The sequence below is a fragment of the Budorcas taxicolor genome, chromosome 21, assembly GCF_023091745.1.
Source record: "Budorcas taxicolor isolate Tak-1 chromosome 21, Takin1.1, whole genome shotgun sequence".
NCBI lineage: Eukaryota > Metazoa > Chordata > Mammalia > Artiodactyla > Bovidae > Budorcas > Budorcas taxicolor.
The window spans coordinates 8,410,457-8,416,456 of record NC_068930.1 but is presented as its reverse complement, the minus strand read 5'-3'; the positions used below and the strand labels follow the sequence as shown (position 1 = coordinate 8,416,456).

The following is a 6,000-nucleotide window of genomic DNA, read 5'->3' as shown; positions in this document are numbered from 1 at the left end:
TGTTCATTCTAATTTCTTAACTAATTCATTGATCCTCTCAGCTTTTAGTGGTTTTTCTAAGATTATGGAGTATATATAAATTGTCAACATCTGTCCCTAATATTAGCATGATTGAGAGTATCTGGTCTAGACTATGCCAAACATTTAATGTGAATACTGTATTACCAAAAAAGCCTGTTGACTGATTTATATTCTTCAGTCTGGTAGTTAACTTTGTGTTAATTCTGTTGTCAGTCACATGGTTTTGAAAAGAAAAAAAAAAAACAAAACACCCAGCTTTTTTGGTAACCAAGTAAGATATATGAGCCCATAGGGAGAATCACTGATTTTAATTGAAGTGATGCATTTTGAGTATGCTGTGGCCAGTACTTACTGTCTTCATACCTAAAGTGATGCCATTCACAATTATATTATGACACATAAAATACCGCTTTATTTTGGTCACATTTAACTTTGATAACACAGAAGTACATATGATTCCTAAAAAGTCTGTAAAATCAGGTCATTTCTGTAAGCATGTCTAATACCTGACTTTCAGCCTTTTCACTTCATCTTCAACAGAAAGTATGCCCTACATAGAAGACTCATCTCCTTTCTCATAAACTTAGGTACTGATATGAGGCTGCTAAGATGGTAAGGCCAGACATACCTCAAAGATAAGGTTGACAAGATTTCATCATTTATGATACTTGTGATTTACACTTTGAATTGAGTCGAAGTAAGTGAACTACAAAATTTCCTCTGTTTCCTTGTCCACATTCCATGAAAATTGTTGGTCTTTCTGTTAGAACTTAGGAAGCTTGTAGAAAAGTTGTACATGATAATAAATACTTGTTATATGGAGGCCTAGTAATTTGGAGGAAATACGAATACTCTCCCTTGTTTTGAAACAGAAACACTGTGGTGCTCAGCCGAGTGATACTAAAATAACACTGCTACTTCATTTTGGGTTCCAGGCTCTTGGTTATATGAGTTGACCTCATCAACATCCATCTCAGCCATGTTACACGCTTTGGGCATTGTAGTGTTTTTGCATCTATCTTCCCTCTTGGGATTTGTGAGCTATTCATGTTTTTTGGGTTTTTTTTTTTTTCCCTTAGAGCCAGTACCCTTGGAGTTGCTGATTTTATTTCCTTACAGCCTGTATCTCTGTTTATTCTGCAAAGAAATGCTTATTTCTTTTTTTGAGTAGCAAGCTGTTACCCTGTTTCTAATTCGTGTGAAATCTGAAAGCACAGTTCTAATTTGTGTCCCTTAATCAAAAAATATGTGGCCTTTCAGTGAAAGTAATGTAAAAGCTATTAATGACTAATCATTTATGCCAAAGGAAATTGGGGACATGTGGGCAAATTTGGTGCAAGTTATGTAATTTTAGACAGATCTTAAATGTATTTTGCTTTATAGCTAGTTTATTCTTTATTCTATGAATATAGATTTCTTTTAATTATATGAAGCAAGAAGCTTTGGTTTTAACTTAATGAGGTTCGCTTGACATCTGTATGGAAATTAGATGGCATTTAATTCCTAAATTTGTAGTTTCTAATATGGTCAACATTGTGAAAGCTCGGAGGCCTAGATTGTTTTCTTTTTTAAGAAAAGTGTAAAGTAGAAGAGATGAATTTGTAAAATTTAAACACTATTAACATTGGGCAGTAAAATGTTTTATAAAAGTGATACACATTGGGAAGCAGTTCATTTTGATATAGAATTCTGAAGTCTTCCTTGTTAGTATGTTTTTTTTTTTCCTTTTCTGACTGAAACCTAGAATGGAATTTCTAAAGATTGCACCCTCAGAGTTTTAGTCATTCTGAGTCAACTTACATTGTACGTATGTTTACTTAGAAAATTGCCTCCTTCACCGTATTCTTTTATATGTGACTCCATGAGCTATCAGATTTTCAGACTTGCACTTTTTGAGGGGAAATAGACTTTTTTCCATCTCTGGACTTCCTCTGTAGTTTTTAATGGTAACTTTACCACTGAATATCACGTTAACTTTCTAAGTTCAGTAGCATTTTTTCCCTTTACTTACACATGCGTGGATGGTTATACTCTGTTAAATGCAAACTTTCATAAAATTACACGGTGATGAAATTAAGTTGCTTGATGCTTTGGACTATTAGGATATTTTGGTAATAGGGCTTTGGCCTTCGTAATTTAAGCGGACAGAAGTCATGTGTATATGGTATGTGTGTGTGTGTGTTTTCCCATAAAGACTGCAGCACATGGTGCTTTTTTGCTTTAAACCTGTGTTCTTTATTTATAGAGCTTAGTATTGTCAGAATAAAGAAAAATGATCCTAACCATTCTATGAGTATTTGATTCATTTGAAGTATGCGAAAAACTCTGTAAGTTCTCTCCAGAGATAATGCCAGTGGCCAATGACTCATACATAGTATGCCAGGCACTATAAGGTACTCAGTAGACTTTCGTTTGTCTGATTGGAGTAGATGATGTGGGATTATCACGAGTTACTGTTGTTTGTGCATCTTGCTTATAGAGAGAAATAATTGAGTCCCTTTGACTTTTAACACAAAACCTTTCTTGATATTATTAATAAATTAATGCCATTTAATATTCTCTTCAACTCCCACCTCACTTGCCGTCCCCCATCATTTCTGCTGCCTTCATGGAAGTGGTGATGGGTGTATGGAAGGTAACAATGACAAAAACAGGGACTCTTAAAGGCTCAAGACTGAAAAGTCATCTTCATTTTTCTTAGGAGGACAGGGGTTACCGAGGAAATACTTAAAAGTAAGGCATCCGGTGGTTCATTCTTGAAATGGAGGTGTGGATCGCATGGAGAATAATGACATGTTCTGTGTGGAAATGCTGCAAGCTCATCATTGAAGACATTAGTTTGCATTTTTTATTTTAGTACAATTTTATAGATTTATAGAAAAATGTTGAAGGTGATCCAGAATTCCCATGTATTACACACTCATCTTTCCCTAACTAACCTCTTACATTAATGGACATATTTCTCACAATTATTGAAACAGTATTGAATAGTTTTATTAACTAAAATCCATACTCTGTTCAGATTTCTTTAGCTTTTACCTAATAACTATTCTCTGTTCTAGGATCCCATCCAGGATATCACATTCCATTTTAGTTGCCCTGTCTCTTTAGGCTCCTCTTGACTGTGACAGTTTCTCAGATTTGTGTTTCCTTATTTTTGATGGTCTTGACATTTTGAAGAGTTTCAGATATTTTGTAGAAAGCCCCTCAATTGGAATTAGTCTGGTATTTTCCTCATGATTAGACTGTGGCTGTGGGTTTTGGGGAGAAAGAGCACATTCTCATCAAGTCGTACTAACAACATGATTTGGATGGCGCTCTTGATACTGACCATAATTATCTAGCTGAGGCATTGTTTTTCAGGTTTCCCACTGAAAAGTTCATCCTCTTTGAAAAGAGGTTCATCCTCTTTGAAATGAAGTCACACTTAAGGAGAAAGGGGAGTTGTGTTCCACCTTAAACGCGAGGGGAGAGGGTGAATCTACACACATTATTTGGAATTTTGCACAAGAGATTGATTTATTCTCTCCCTATTTAAATCAATCAGTTGTTCATTATCAATACAGACTTACTGATACTTATGTGCAGTTTGGGTTAGTATCTAATAGTACTTTGATTATCTTGTTCCATCTGTTCCATCTTGGCTATTGAGAGCTCTTCTAGTTGGCTCCTGTATCCCCTTGACATACCACCCCCCATCTTTGCATTTTTCTTGGAGTACTTCCTTTTCTTTTGGCACTGTAAGATGCTCTAGGCTCATCTTCTATATTTCTGCCCAGTTCCAGCATCAACCATTTCTATAAGGATTGTTGTTGTTCCGTTGCTAAGTTGTGTCTATTTGTGACTCCATGGAGTGCAGCACACCAGGCTCCTCTGTCCTCTACCGTCTCCCAAAGTATGCTCAGATTCATGTCCATTGAGTCTGTGATGCTGTCTAACCGTCTCACCCTCTGCCACTCTCTTCTCCTTTTACCTTCCATCTTTCCCAGCATTAGGGTCTTTTGCAGTAAGTCGGCTCTTTGCATCAGGTGGCCAAAGTATTGGAGCTTCAGCTTCAGTCCTTCCAATGAATATTCAGAGTTGATTTCTTTTAGGATTGACTGGTTTGATTTCCTTGCAGTCCAAGGGACTCTCAAGAACCTTCTCTAGCACCACAGTTCGAAAGCATCAGTTCTTGGGTACTCAGCCTTCTTTATGATCCAACTCTCACCTCCATACAAGTTGTTGTTGTTCAGTATCTAAGTTGTGTCTGACTCTTTGCCACCCCATGGACTGCAACACTCCAGGCTTTCCTGTCCTTCACTATCTCCTGGGCTTTGCAGTTTTTATAGCTTGCCGTGTAGGAGTCCTGATCATGCCTAGTTTGTTTATTTAAAAGTGTTAGGTAGTTTTAAGCCAAATATTATTTATTTCCAAGTGCATGTTTGCAGAGTCTTTGGCTTCCTTGAAGAAGTTTGACAAGGAAAAATAGATTGTGAAAAGAGATAAGGGTCAAAGTAGTCTGCACTAATTTGGATTGGTTGAAAATTCTGATCTGCAGACACCACCACCTGTGACTGCCACTTTTCCCCATAGCTCATCCAGGTGCTGGGCAGTATGACCTTTCCTTGTTTCAGTGACAGAGAGCTTGGCACACAAACCCCACTAGAATGGGATGGCAGTTCTCTCAATGAGGGTTTCTGGTGTAATGTGTGGAAGTCACTTTGCATGTGTTCTTAACCCTAATGGAATTCATAGATCTAGGATTTAATGGATGTGAAGAAAAATCCCTTTTCTTTTAGTTGTAGAGAATTTTTTCCGAATTCATATGGAGAAGCCAGCAAGACTGCTGTTAATCTTTTGCCTAGTTTGGTGTATGCATAATGGCATAACAGTTTCAGAATTATTAACACTGATGTCTTTTGCATATATGAAAACAAGCACTTAAAGACAACCTCCTTTTAGTTGTCATGGATCCCATTTTGGCCCTGGCTACCTACTGTATTGAGTGTACATGTATTTTCATTGTTTAGAAAGAGCAAGAAGCTAATGATGTCACTTTAAAAGTAATTCAGTTCTGAAAATATATTCTGAATAGACCCCCCCCCAAAAAATTTGTGTTTGCATCCAAATTCCAAGTATGAGATTTATTATTTTCTTTATTAATAAAAAAAAAAAATACCTTTTTAGAAAAAAAAATTTCGCCCAAGATATCATATCCTATGCTACGTTGGAGATTAATGCAGATGTTGAGATAATTTCTTCTAAGAATTGCTTTGAGTTCGTTCTTTGCTCTGTAGGTTGTTGTAATGTGCTGAAATGTTAGCTCATCAGAAGGTAGACTGTTTAGGTAGCTATGGTTCTTTATTATTTTTAGAAAATTTTCCATGATTATTATTTCATCTGTTTTCAGGTTAAGAAAGAGTTCATTAACACCAGAATTTGGAGACACTCTTAAGCCCCAACTCACAATGCTGTATGTGCACAATGATTATTAGGCAATCCACAATCAGGAAAAGGGACATTCTTTCATAAGGTAAGTGACTGACTGACATAGGATGTCTGTGTTGTTCTAGGGGAAAATCCATTTAGTTTTTATTTCTCATTCAGATTACCTAATGTATACTAAAACACAACACTTGCTAAAAGAAAATCTGGGTTTGTTTTGACATTGTTTAAATATTTTTCTTTGTATAGAATGCCTTGTTTAAGTGCCAAGGTAATCATCCCAGTTAAAAAAAAAAAAAATACCTGTTAAAGGTAATTGTTTTGAGTATATGGTAGTAGTTTCTGTGAATTTCTTCTAATGGTCTTTACCTTCCCTTATAACGCTAAAAAGAAGCAAAAACCTAGCCAGAAGAATTCTTGGTTTTAAAATTTGTAAGGCAAGAGACTTAATTTTAATGTCCACTTAAAGTAATTAAGTGGAAAGATAAGGGGATATCATGTTTCTTAAGAAATTGTCAGGAAATTTCTCCTTTTCCACTTTTTCTTAAGGAA

The 6,000-nt window shown here is 36.0% G+C and overlaps 1 protein-coding gene across 1 annotated transcript in view; it reads left to right on the top strand.

The window, feature by feature from the left end:
• The first annotated feature begins 5,418 nt into the window (after positions 1-5,418).
• The window catches only part of ASB7 (ankyrin repeat and SOCS box containing 7), a 43,518-nt gene continuing 42,936 nt past the window's right edge, over positions 5,419-6,000 (top strand). The window contains exon 1 of the mRNA XM_052660008.1: positions 5,419-5,536. The gene's annotated coding sequence lies outside the window, so the exon portion shown is untranslated. The remainder of the gene's footprint in view (positions 5,537-6,000) is intronic.